The 13,704-nt window shown below is 38.5% G+C and overlaps 1 protein-coding gene across 1 annotated transcript in view; it reads left to right on the top strand.

Annotated features, from left to right (window-relative positions):
* Window positions 1-13,704, top strand: part of LOC119647901 — a 209,737-nt gene that overhangs the window by 175,016 nt on the left and 21,017 nt on the right. The gene's annotated exons all lie outside the window — the stretch shown is intronic.

Raw genomic sequence — 13,704 nt, forward strand, 5'->3', positions numbered from 1 at the left:
ACTAATTCACGAACATTTCTTCTAACTTTCGAATACTAACTGTAAACCAGCAGACGCTAGGCAGGACTTTTTCTATTTTTACCTAGCACTTCTCCGTTAATTACTCCTTGACAGTCTTATAGAAAGAAAGAAGGGAGAAGGAATTCTCAAATTACACGAATATTCAAAAAAGGTATACTAACCTTCACTTAAAAAAATAAAATCGTCAGCTTCCAAACAAATTGACGAAACTCTATTTCACCATTATTACTTTCAATTATGATCATAATAAAGAGCCGATAGCATTTTTGATTGAAACTGTACATAAATAATTTCCCTACCCCTTTTTACCTTTACGATGTCTGGAAGTGAGGCAGAAATAGCCTTCGATACCAGAACAATTCGAGTCATATTTGCATCCTTGAAATTTTCTTAACAAATCACATTGAAGCTAAAAAAGGCAAAACCTTTCTTTAATTTTATTGCTTGAAATTTGAGATGCTTCTAACTTCCGCAAACCTCCAACAATCGATGAAAGGAGAGTAACCAATGAAAAAATATTTTCAGTTTAGTTTATTACCTTTACCTTTACGTAAAACTGGTCGATGTAGAACTGGTAAACTAAATGAACACAGCTGGAGACAATCAGCTTATACGCGAAAAACTAACTACGTACTGGTTGAGAGTTGCTTTCGCAACATAAGATTGTTCACCAAATAACTATTTGGCTCTAAACCGGTATTTGGAGCTCCTTTTGCGCAACTACCTCATTCAATTGTCGTATCCTACGTGTGCAACTTCAAGCAGGGATCCTTTCGACGTAAATTCGGAATAAACTGCCGGATAAAGCACTGACGTTGACAATAACTCGGTAAAACTAACTACCACGTGCACGAACCACAACCTCATCTTGATAGCAATCCGGTACATCTGTTGGCGCAAGGAAGGGTAAGTGTCAACTGGTAGTGATGTTGGCAGCGACTTACACAATAAATTCGAAATGCGAATAAAATGAACCAACTTTTGAGAATGGTCAACCGTCACAATTTCTGCATCCTAGAACAAAAGCTATTGCCTCGAGCATCACCACTATCTTCTCATTGACTTTCATGTAACTTCGCCAGTTCGACCATTGAAGTTGCGCAGAAATTGGAAAAGGTCCGACTAATATGTACCCTAATAAGCAAACTAGAAAATCAACAAATGAAAACCATGTAATTTACATGTTGCGTGATAGCGGGATCAGAAGCAATATATTCTTTTCCAGCATTGTAGGGTGTATACGACCAAGCCAAAATTGGACCTGAAACCGGAAGATCCGCCGGCAAATACTACTTCCCTGACCAAATGAACAGTGGAATACCTTTTTACCATTGATCTCAAGTTCTTTTGAACATGTCGTCTACATAGAATGATGAAAAGAAAGATTTAGGATGGCTTCAAATGCTATGCACGCTATAGTTCTAGGCGCTGCAGTAATCGAATACTTGAATTTATACTGACGATTTCCTACTGTCAAAAAAATTTAGTCTCAGCTACCAAAAGACATGTGCATACTTCAAAGTGGAATTATTTGCAGATATGTATATATCCAGTGAACTTCTCCTCAGATTTTTCTTATCGACATTGTGTAGCCAATGTTTTCTTGAGAGAGTCAAGGAGTATTTCAAAATGTCCAACTATTTGAACTAGTTTTTCTCCAAATACCACGCAATCTCGATAATTCGTACATCGATTATTCGTATTCCTCGCTAGTTCGTACAAATGTCCCGGTCCCCAGATTTAATTTTCTTTGTGTTGGATTCCCGATAATTGTTAATCCGGATATTTCGTATCAAATCCTCAGTCCCTTGACCATACGAATCTATCGGGATTCTACTGTACTAATATTTCTCAAAATAAGAGACGCTCTACTAGCGACGGAAACGGTGTTCACCATTGTATTCACTTTTGCTAGAAGTATCGGAAATACACACGAGTGTCATTTAAATCTCTCTTCCCCTCTTCAGAGTATATTTTTTGTTGTTTTAGGACAGTGAAATGCATTTACCACAAAGTGCCGGGCTTTTGTCTCAAGCTACCCTACCCTGCGTCTAGGACACTAGCCGAGAATTGTTTGACACATAACCTCCGGCAGCCCTGTTACGGGTAAGCACACAAATTTCTTGGTTCAAGGAGCCCCTTCCCTCCTTCCCGCTCCCCTCTCTTTTTTCGCGTTCAAAATGCCTTGAGTGTAAAGCGTCACTCTGCTCCATGTATCCTCGTTCAGAAGCATGGCTCCAATTATAATGTCCGGAGGCACATGGCACCCTTCCATCGACAGGTAATGGCGGAAATCAAATAAGTAAATTAGACGACTGAGGGCACTAGCCTATACTTCGAAAATGTGGAGAAGGACAGATTGATCCACATTCAGAAAACTACGCTTACTGGTTAGGGAGCTTTGGTATTGGTCATCAGCCGGCAATCGTAGACATTCTAGTTACTTCGTGTCTATCATGATGCCAAGATGCTTCACCGCCGGCTTCGACAAGACGATGATTTCATCTTTCTTAACAGAGAAGACTGTGGGAACTCACTCCTTAGTCAGGAGAACCAATTTTGTTTTTTCCAGCGCCAAGAACAATCCATACTCAGACATCCATCTGTTGATTCGCCGCATCACCTTTCTCAGTGTGTGCTGAGCTTGTTCGACCGTATATGTTGCGACCAGTGCTGCAACACCATCCGCGTTTCTCAACAGATGCTATTTATCAGCCATCTAGAGTCGGAGCAGACCTGAGAACCAGACTAAAGATAGATCCATGAACCAACTTACTTATCTGAAGACTTACAACCTTCAAGCGGGAAAAAAGAAAGCACGCGCACACAGGCGTAAAAAGCACTGAGTCCGGCTTATAATTGAATAGAAGTTTCGATACTTCACTGTGGTGAACAGAAAAAAGTAGTGCGATTTCTTCTATCATTTCCGTTGGAGCAGGGTGACCGATGAGCATCGAATTTTTTGAAAGTCAAGTTATACCCCAAGACCAGCCAGTCCCTGTTAATGTCACTGACTAGGTATTGCTAGCAGCGTGTTTTTGCCTATTGATTTCGTCGCGGAGTTTCTTTGTTCAAAGAGAGACCAATTCGAGATTAGTATGTTGAAACAACTCCATGAAAAATGCCACTTTAACCTCTCGCCCAGTTCGAAATTCGCGCCGTGTTATGAAGGAAAAAATTCCTGTTGAGATTTTTAACGAGGTTAAAACCGATTCTGATGGAGTTATGATGCATCCAAAGATGTGCAAGAGATATTGCAACCGTTTTTGATCATACTTTCATGCATAATAACTAGAGGAATGGAAGACCTTCAATTGTGACCGACGAACTTATAGAAAACATCGAAAATGTGCTTCCTGAACGATTGCAAGTTCTCGTTGAATGAACCCTCTGCGAAATCCTAGGATATCTGAAACTGTCTGCGAGCTGGGTATCAAGACAGTCGATCAAGCAACATAAATTGAATCGAGTGCAGTTTTTGGAGCGCTGCAAACTCCAACTCTAACTTATTTATGAAATTCCACAAGATACCTGTAATAAAGTTACAGAGGATCACGCCCTTTTTCCATTGGCACTTGTAGCCTGTTGTTTGCATTTGTTTCCGAACCTTTTTCAAATTCAAATTTGGGAAGCGTCAATAACCCTTGATCTTTGCGAGTGGTAAAGGGCGTTCAGCTAAAAATAGTTTTGCCTTCAATAAAATGAATTAACGCCACCGTTCAAAACTCATACATGGGCTGCCATAGCATTGAATGAATCCTTACATAATTGCAATCTAGCTCATTTTGTTACCCTTTGGTTAACGAGTTGAAGTTGTCGCGAAATCGGTACCACTTACATTAAAACGGGCAGGTGTCTCAGATCTGTTCACATCAGGCCTGAAGCTGAAGGCAATTGCTTTACTGGAAGATGGCAAGATCGAAGGCGATTCAGTAGGGAATGGTTGACTCGAAGGCGGTTTGCTCGAAAACAGTTTCTGGCGCTGTAGGTAGAACCTTCTCCTCGAACACAATCATTCGCAATGCTGCCTTGTGAACGCCAATATATAAAGAATTACACATTCACTATCATGCCAGATAGTAAACCGATTTTTATAAGGTTTTTTTTAAACAAAATTCTTTTGTAAAGCGGTGCGCCGCAGTGAACTCCCAAAACAAATCAGGTCCTACTCTCCTAGGAATTATTTAATCCAAGGCATATTGATTTATGTAAACTGATACTATTGGTATAACCTATTTCCATGAAATAAAAGTAGCCAGTTAGTATTCGTTCGTTCCACTGTGGAAGTACCTTGAAGGAGCTTCAGCCCTTATCCTTCAGTTTTTTCCAATAACACTCTGTACAGGTTTTTGTAATCAGTTCTCTAACTGTGGAACATAAACTCCACTCAATAGCATAGTGTAGACCAACAACGCATCAAATTACGCAGGATTTGTCTATTTTACCCAACATGCGATATACTCATATTAACGAACACTATATTTAACTCAAAGTAGAGTAAGTTTCTTAGAAATCGTTGTCTTATTTTCTCGCTATTGAAATCAGCACCTGAAGTCGTATCAAATAACAAAGAAACTAACACTCAACCTACCCCATATTGTACAGCCTTTTACTCATCAAATAAGCTTTTGGATTTACCATGATTTTTGGATGGCATGCAATCCTCAACATTTTTTATGGTAAGGATGTGATCTAAATATGGTTTACTAATTGTGACATACATATAATCTGTGGGATTAAATCTTGCGCTGTCCCACACAGCTTAACAGATCGCAATAAAGTGATGGTCGATGCCCTCCTTTCTCTTGTACTCAATGCAATTCTAATTCAATGTACGTTGAAATAGTCTTCTCCGTATTTTCCGTGCTATTTAAACCTACTGACTCTGTTGTTGCACATTTACGCAATGGCACCAAGTTAGAGTTTTCCTCCTAAAGATATACATGCATATACCAGTAAACACACTATAAAGTCCATTCGCATTTCTACTGTCCACATTGAATTGTTATATACTAGTATTGACCCTATTTCCTTAATCATGAACCAAAGCGTTATTATCTAATAGTCCATTAGATGCCATATTACACCATTGATCTGTATCAATATTCCCACAAATTATAAGCCAGCCATATTAACTAATAATAAAAATTAGAGTAAAAATATGCATAATTCATCCACATAAGCAAACTCAAATCGAAATCTATCCCCATGATCGTGTTATGGCCAATTATATAATCTCAGCAAAAGTACCTTTGCTTTGTATACAGATACTTTAAAGTGTGCGACTGTGATCTATCGATTCGAATATCTAGAGCTGGCACATTTTACACAAAATGTTTGACAATGTTAAGCCGGTATTGGACAGCTCTAGGTGAGATATGCCAAGTATTCATGCAATACTCGAGCAAGCACGACCAACAGTGAACAATCAAACAAGAAACTAGAGTTGAAAATGTTAGTTGGAATACCATTTGGTAAGCGCGTATTAACGTTGTAAATCTTGCTAAGGAATTGGGTAGATCATGTGTGGGTTTTTGACTGCATCTTGTATCTAGTTTGATCATGATTTGAAAATAATAAATTTTCATCAAGTTATATTTATCGAAAAAGATACGAGTATGTTAGTTATCAGGATTAAGTGTGAGAATGTGCGTGGATTGAATTGCTCAGTTAATATACAAACTATTTACAAATATATCGCAACCAAATTAAATCAGTACTCAGTACAAACAGATATAATTTCTAAATGAGATCCTTAAATTTCCCAAGCTAATCAAATCCATTTCCCTGACTTACCATGTAACCACCCTTAGATTTCTCAATATTATATAGCACATACATACCATAAATCTTCTTCTTCAGTCTTTGTCCCATTCAGAACCGGGAATGACTCATCTTGATCAGTTTCGTCATTTTTCTCAGTCAAAGGCCTGCTCTGGATGTAACCGCGAAGCTTTCAAATTGCCATCCAGCGTTTCAGGCCATCCGGTCGTTTCCCGTCGACCTCGATGTTCAGACCGATCACGGTTCTAACCAACATACCTGTAATTATTCCATCTCCATAACATGGCACAAACAACTGCAGCATCTGTCATTTACCCTACAAATGGGGGAAGGCAATGGCTAATTTATGTAAAAAAACCTAATTAAAATCGATTTTGTTTTTTTTCCTTTTTCTTTGTAATCGTTGGAAGGTGAAAAAGTTCAAAACCGCTGGTTCCGTACTCACCCCATTTCCTTCGGTTATACACGGGACTGCCATCACGTATTATGTTGCGGGGCAGAATCAGTTACTGACTGTGACTCGTGTAGTTACTATTAATCTTATTTTGAAGCCCCTCCTTACTCAACACATTGTCGGTCGCCTATGAGCGCCAAATTTCTACCCTTCACAATCATTTCAAGTGTGGAGCAATAAGAGTAATCGCAGTGCAGATATGCACGATACCCTTTGCGTCCACTTAGGAATCGATCAAAGCTAACTTCTCTATGTTGTCCTTTAAACCACTTTAAAACATCTAGGTTAATTCTATAGGACCAACATTCTTTTAGTTAATCGTCCTGTCTCGTTTCCCATTCCAGAATAGATTCAATCCCACACTAATTACCAGCAATAGGTATGACATTCGCCTGATGCATGTCTAGCTGTCGATTATGCCCATGCTTACTATCGCCCAGGCTATTTCGTCGGAGGTTGTTTGAAAGGAAAACGATGTCTCCAATGCACTTAATCGATATGGAGTTCCAATTTTTTTCTTGATTCGTTTTCAGCCAAGGCCAGGACTGAAGCTGCATAAGATGAGGAGCCGTCGGCTTACTTTCACAATTTGGCTAGTATAGTCTCTGCACAATCATCATGTAGATTTTCTTTCTTCGTTTCGTGATTGAAACTACCTTAGCTTTATTATCTACAAGTGTAAAATCAGCGTTTTCAATCCAGGGCACCTAATTTGGTTAAAGCTTTAATTATTCTATTCTAACTCGCAGAATTAAAGACATTCCTTACATCGAAAGTTACCTTAGGGCAAGATTATTTGTCCTGCATATTCAGAGCTTGTAAGAAAAGAGTGCTAAAATATCCCATAACAAAATAAAAAAAAGTTGACGATCGATCGGCCAGTGACATGGAAACCTTGTACCTACCCTTCCTTATGGGTTGAAGAGCCTAGTTATGCTTCTTGAAATGACTATTGGCCGTTCCTTCCTCGCCGTTTTATATTGGTTGTGCAACCCTTGAAATTCAAGTCGAATCCTGCTTTTACATTTTCCGGCTTGAAAGTGAACTTTGCATCATACTTTGATTTCTAAATTCCGCCAGAAATTGGACATTCATTTCTTGGAAACAACACGTAATGAATTGATTAACGGATAAATATGATATAATCGCCTTCTTGAACGCTGGACATTTGCTGCTGCCTGCGATATGGTCAGTGCCACTGTCCTGTGTACCTCTGCACAGAAGACATTTAAGATGCCCATTTCAGCCTTTTTTAATGCGGCCTTTCCCTCTGCGTTTTCGGCATAATTTAGATCTATGAAACTTTTCGAAGATTTTCCAGTAATGTGCTCAAATTGCAGACCTTAGAGATACCTCTTAAGCGCTATCTGTTCTCGGAGTCGAAAGCTAATGCAGCCAACAGCAGTAACGTTAGTCTAAGTACCGCGGTATGCATTCTGTGGTCTTATTACATTGGGCTCCTGGATTTACATATATAATCCGAGTTGCCTCCTTAAAGCCTTGTATATTAACATATTCATGATGATTTCATCCGGTTACAATCATCCATTGTCATCACCTTAATTCCGTGCAAATGAAAAGCCTGCAGTAGTAATACTAATGACAATTCAAAGAACAGCATTCAAACCTGAGATTAAGGGGCTGAGTTTCAACTTACCCATCCATCGTTCAGAGAGCTATCCTGGGAATGATCTGAAAGCACCGAGATTAGTCGCAGGGTCAAACAGAGGTGCTCTAATGTTAGATCTACCCCGACTGTTTCAAATCTTTGAGCAAGTAAATGACACAGTTCACAGGTTCTTCAACACTTTTTACGAAATGAAAGTCTGACCTTAACGTAAAACATATTGTAATAATGTTGTTAAAGATCTGAACTTGCGGTACGAATTCTTTGCAGACGACATCATGGATATTCGAAGGAACAAGTAAACGTTTTTCCTAACTGTAAGGCAATATTCATATCATTGATAGCGTTCGGTTGCATAATGCTTGTTATTGTGGACATGCCTGGAGTAATGTCATACTAAAATACCCAACTTTAATTTCGACTGAGATTGCGAAACACTCGAAGAAACCTTTCAACCTCTTGTGACGCATGTTGAAGGTTTTGTGGATGACATTCGAAATTTGTTAAATTGTAGAAAAAACAGAACTGTTCACAACTACGCTAGTCCCCCCCTTCCTATCAAATGATACGCTATCCAATCCTACTAAAACACCCCCTCCCCTCCTCCCATAAGAGCAAATATATTTAAGGATGGAAAGGTCTTATCTAATATCCAAACCATCAGGAGTCTACATATTTCAAAAACTGCGGCGGTGTACATTATGCGAGGCCATCTTCATCCCACATATAATATGCTTCTAAACAATTTTTTTTTGAGGCATTGCATAAGCATTGGATAATCGAAAAAATCAACTGCGCTCTTCTGTGGGAACAGAAGTTGACTTTAAATGTTCTCAAAATCCTGGTATACAAAAGCTCCGTCATTTGTCGTCTTGTGATATATACTTATATTATTTGATAGGTTCCAGTTTTCTCCGACTGCAGTTTATTGCTCATACCTCTAGGAAGGTTACTCAATGGATCTAGCATCACTCTTACCTCTTTCTCTCAGCTTTCTTCCAGCAAACTTCATTGGTATTCTCAAGATGTTGTCGTTTGTCATACTTCTCTTTCGCTCCAATCCAGATTTTTTTCAGATATGGGATTATTTTGGGAACGACATTCCATTCCCTATAATACCTCAAATATTATAATAATAATCGTTCATGCAACAATCCAATTGGATGAAATGTGTTAGAGCACTTCATTCAAGACCGTAACGGTGCACTACAGTACGCTGCAGGAGGTAATGTGGTCACCAATGAGCTCGCCCGAGATTAACACACATGGTATTCGACATCCAGTCACGATAAAAAATCCTCCTGTCACCAGTGAGATTTGAACTGCGACAGTGCAGCGTTCTCACTTGAGCCCTCCGGACACGCAAATATTATAAGAGAAATCAATTGAAGTATAAGACTTCAACAATCGGCTTGTGCTCATATTCCACGGCATGTGCCTAATCATCTTCGCGTTGAAGCAAAACAGCACCCAAAGCCTGACACTGCTTTGAGAACGTATAACAAATGGCTTAGTACTAACCACATGTCGCAATACTGGAGCTGAAATGAATCAAGATTTCAGTTAATTGAAATATTTTTAATCCCCTCCCCGCCCGCCCCGCCCTCCTGACAAAATCACTCAAGAAATGGCGACATCAATGTACCGCTTACAGGGATTCCAGTACTCCTTGGTGATCAGTACATCTGAATATTAAAATATGTCAAGTAAATTTTGAGAAGATAGGAAAACACTTACCCACATATAGAATGGTTTGCAAATGACTTAAGCTGTCTTAAAAGATGGAACACTTCCTGAAATGTTACTCAAAATTAGAAGATAGCACGATCACATCATCTAAATAGGTAAATTTCCTAATAATCGACGGAAATGATCAATAAGGTGCTAAGGCTAAGGCTGCTTCAACCTAAAATTTTCGAATGAAGAACGAATGCGATTTTAATCAATCGAAATCTCTCACGCTTATCAGCATTAGAATCTATAGTAGTAATATTGGACGTTCTTCCCATCAAGAATTTCGACAAAACGGGATAACTCGTACACAGAGACAAGCGTTACCATGTAAATGAGGACCAATGGGGCTCCTTAGGACTCTCGCATGTTTCAATGATTCCTTCATCAAGAACCTAATGTAGCTCTATTGTTTTCTTTCATATTGCAGTTGAAATTCGGGGTCCATGATTTCTCAGAAATGCATCGTCCATTTGAAATAATAAGTACAATATTCATATCTGCAATAAAGTACACACCTAACAACTGAAAACATTAGAAAAAACAAATGAATTAGTTGAAAGCACCTTGCCTCTAAAATTTCGTACAATGTGTGGCTTAATGCACTTAGCGTTACGATAGTGTAAAAAAAAATAGTATCCTGATAACCCAGAATAGTTATCCGAAGCAGATCTAGGTCGAGATACCAGAATGGTATCTAGAGGGTAATGTCCAGGCTGCAATGATAGCTCCTTATAAATGTAATAACTACACACAATAAAAGCCCTACTTTTAGTAATTCAGATGTCAACGTAGCCGCACTATCGGTAACTTACCTTTTTCTTACTTTAATCATTGAAGCATGAGGTTTATCTGCCTGTTCCAACAATAAAATAAAATAAGTTGCGACATTTCTCATCCCATCTTTCAGTAACTACACCATAAGCTTCTAAATACACCAAGCTCAGCTGAACCGTTTCTATTGGAGTCAGCCACATAAAAATGTCAGTTGGTTCGTAATAGGGTCAGTTCAGGGGATTTTCATCAGACCAAATATAGACTTCAGCGGCGCCAACAACATTTTTTACTTGAAAAGCGTTTTTCATCACTGTCGTACTTGTAGGTGTTTAAACACTCGTTATCAAGGTTTGAAGTTGTTGGTCCATCAATGTAATAGTGACTATGTTTTCCGAGATCTTTATATCCAACATTTTTTTTGGAGATTTTGGTTCAGGACATTTACACTGATTGCTGCCATTTTAACAAAATTGAAGACTTGAAAAGAGCAATCAAGGATGCTGGACCAAAATTTAGCGTCTAACTATCAAGAATCTTGTTTCTAGTTTGCCAACGCCTACCAACTTAGTTATCAACAACGGTGGGAAGCCAGTTCAATATTAAAACGGGGTTTCATGGTTGCTTTCCTCACTTAAAATTCATTAAAAGTTAAATAAGGTAAGTGGTTCGATCATTAATTAACGGTCACAAAACGACAAATTTGAAATTTGAATGTTTTAAGTGATACGAGTAGCAAATTAAAAAAAAAAAAATCAGAAATAGATGCATTTTCTATGCAAATACTTTCAGAAAAAATTCCAAGGTAATTGAACATTTCTAACAGTGATCATAAGAAATATTTGAAAACAAGTCGGGAAACCGGAAGCTGGACGCTCCAGGTATGAAAGATTTTGTGTAATTCTTTTATAAAGATATTTGAGTGTGCATCTGCCCCATTAGTACATAGCATGTAATATATGCATATATTATGTAAGAGTATCCACTTTATTGTTGATAGTCTTGAATTTGCTAACAAGCGACCACTTTGACTATTATAACTTTGTTAGTAATGGTGCGAGTTCCACTAAACTTGGTAGGATCATGCTCTATATTAGATTAGTAGAAAATTTGAACTTAAGGGGGGTTTTGCAGTCAATTACTAAAAACTATAATAATATACCATTATTAACTTTATTTGAAAGGATATCGGTATGGGGGTATTTCGGAGCCAAGGCACCATATGGTGGCAGACTGGTGTTTGGGTTTGGAGTTGGTGTTGGGTAGTTTCTGAGATGGGTCCGTTAAAGAGATGACCACTTTCGATCCCCGCACTTCCCAGCTTTCTAAAAAATGTCAAAACGGCTTCGGAAAGTACTAATCGAGACCTTTCATGGCTATATTTAGTGAAAAAAAATTTCACCTCCCTTTTGCACCCCTCTTTTAAATTCGACCTAAAAGGATGTAACTCACTGTATGCGTGAGCGTTCACAATTTCCACCAAATTTGATGTAAATCGCTCCAACTGTCTCCAAGAAAAATGCGTCTAACCGAGGGAGAGACAGACGGACAGACAGGCAGTAAACCGATTTTAATAAGTTTTGTTTTGCACAAAACCTTAAAAATGGAATGGTTCTATCACTTTTGAACACACTTCATTCCATTCACTTCTCTTTCTACAAGGCCTTCGCTGGATTTGTCGTACTTCAAATTCGAAGTTCCTTTACTCCATACTTTGAGTAGTCAAACTATCAAAATAATAATCGTTTCCACAGAAACGCAATTGGTCAGGACCTTGAAATGTGTTAGAACACTTCATTCAAGACCGTAATGATACAGTACCGGATTACAGTATCCTATAGGAGGCAATGTGGTCAGCATTTCACTCGCTCGAAATTATTACCCTGATTTGACTCAGGTACTCATTGATAGCTGAGTCGACTGCTATCCAAATCCCACTGTCGCCACTGATATTTAATCCGGAACCTTTCATACAACGGCGTTGTGCTCTAACTACTCAGCTATCCGGACATAATTAAGAATAAGAAATATTTACAGTTTCATAACCGTCCTAAGTCCATCTCTTCTCCTGCTATTGGTATTCTGCTATTACTACTGCTGGGGACCTGGATATTGGCCATACGTGACGGACAGGTTTGCAGTTGGGATCCAAAAAAGTTCCGCCAAACTCAGCTTAATGCGAGGAATAGCCTGAAGGTTCACTGGGAGATGGGCAGCAGGGAACAAAAGTGACCTGATTGGAAATGTATTCTTCAAATAAATGGCGATAGCAAAGACTCCTAGCTCCGGTGAGATTCATAAACAGTCTTTATTTCTGAGTGTGTTGAAAAGTATTCCAAAGTGTAGTAAAACCTTGCCCGGTTGAGAATAGTCAACCTGGGACACTACGTAATAATTCAATAGTCCATACTGTTGAATATAGCATTAAGAAAAGCTCGAACCGCAGTTTTGTGACAAATGAATTTTTGAAAAACCGAAGAAGTTATAGCATTCTTACCTATATATATATATATATGGGCGTATGCATCTAGCTTCTTGATTAAATAGCCATTCGTATTTAAAATAAGTTTCAGTTATTAGCCACATCTCAAAGAATCATATTTACAACGCACAAAGTGAAAAGGGCATGATATTCAAAAAAATACCACGTAGTACTTAATCAGTGCCTCACGTGCTACTTTAATAAGCACCGGAGAAAATAATGCTGTGTCGACTCTGCAATAACATCGACACTTTCACTTTTTCGCTGCAGGCAAACTTCGTATGGAATGAAGTAGTTGTCTTATTGCAATTTATTGGATCCATTGTTAACACCATCTAATGCTCATTAAACCCAAGAAGGGCACTAGCTTCTCCACAAGTACTTGCTTAGCCATAAGTACTCGACAGCCAAGTGTACCACTTAACTTATATAAATCTGCACTTAATGGGAGAAGGCGATTTTTCAAAAAATATTAAAGCACTTTTTTGTTGAGGTGTGGCTCGGCCTAATCGAATGAATTGATCGATATATGTATGTAGTGGTCTTGATGTAATACCAAAAGCGATTATAGGTTTTTGCGCAAGATTTTGCTGGGTGAAGTAAAAAACTAGGAATGAAAGCTTGAATTGTTACTCACTTTTTGCTGGAGAAGTTTGATCTAATTTTAAATTAATGAATGCCATTTTCAATATTATTACTTTGTTTCTTTAGCCATGGGCTATGGAAAAGACCTGGTGAATGCATAATGACTTTTTTACGTCAGGATAGCGCAAATACCAGCAAAAGCTACTGAAATTCAGGTTTTGTTCGATAATCGTTTGAATGAGGAAA

Source organism: Hermetia illucens, chromosome 2 (genome assembly GCF_905115235.1).
Source record: "Hermetia illucens chromosome 2, iHerIll2.2.curated.20191125, whole genome shotgun sequence".
NCBI classification, from domain to species: domain Eukaryota; kingdom Metazoa; phylum Arthropoda; class Insecta; order Diptera; family Stratiomyidae; genus Hermetia; species Hermetia illucens.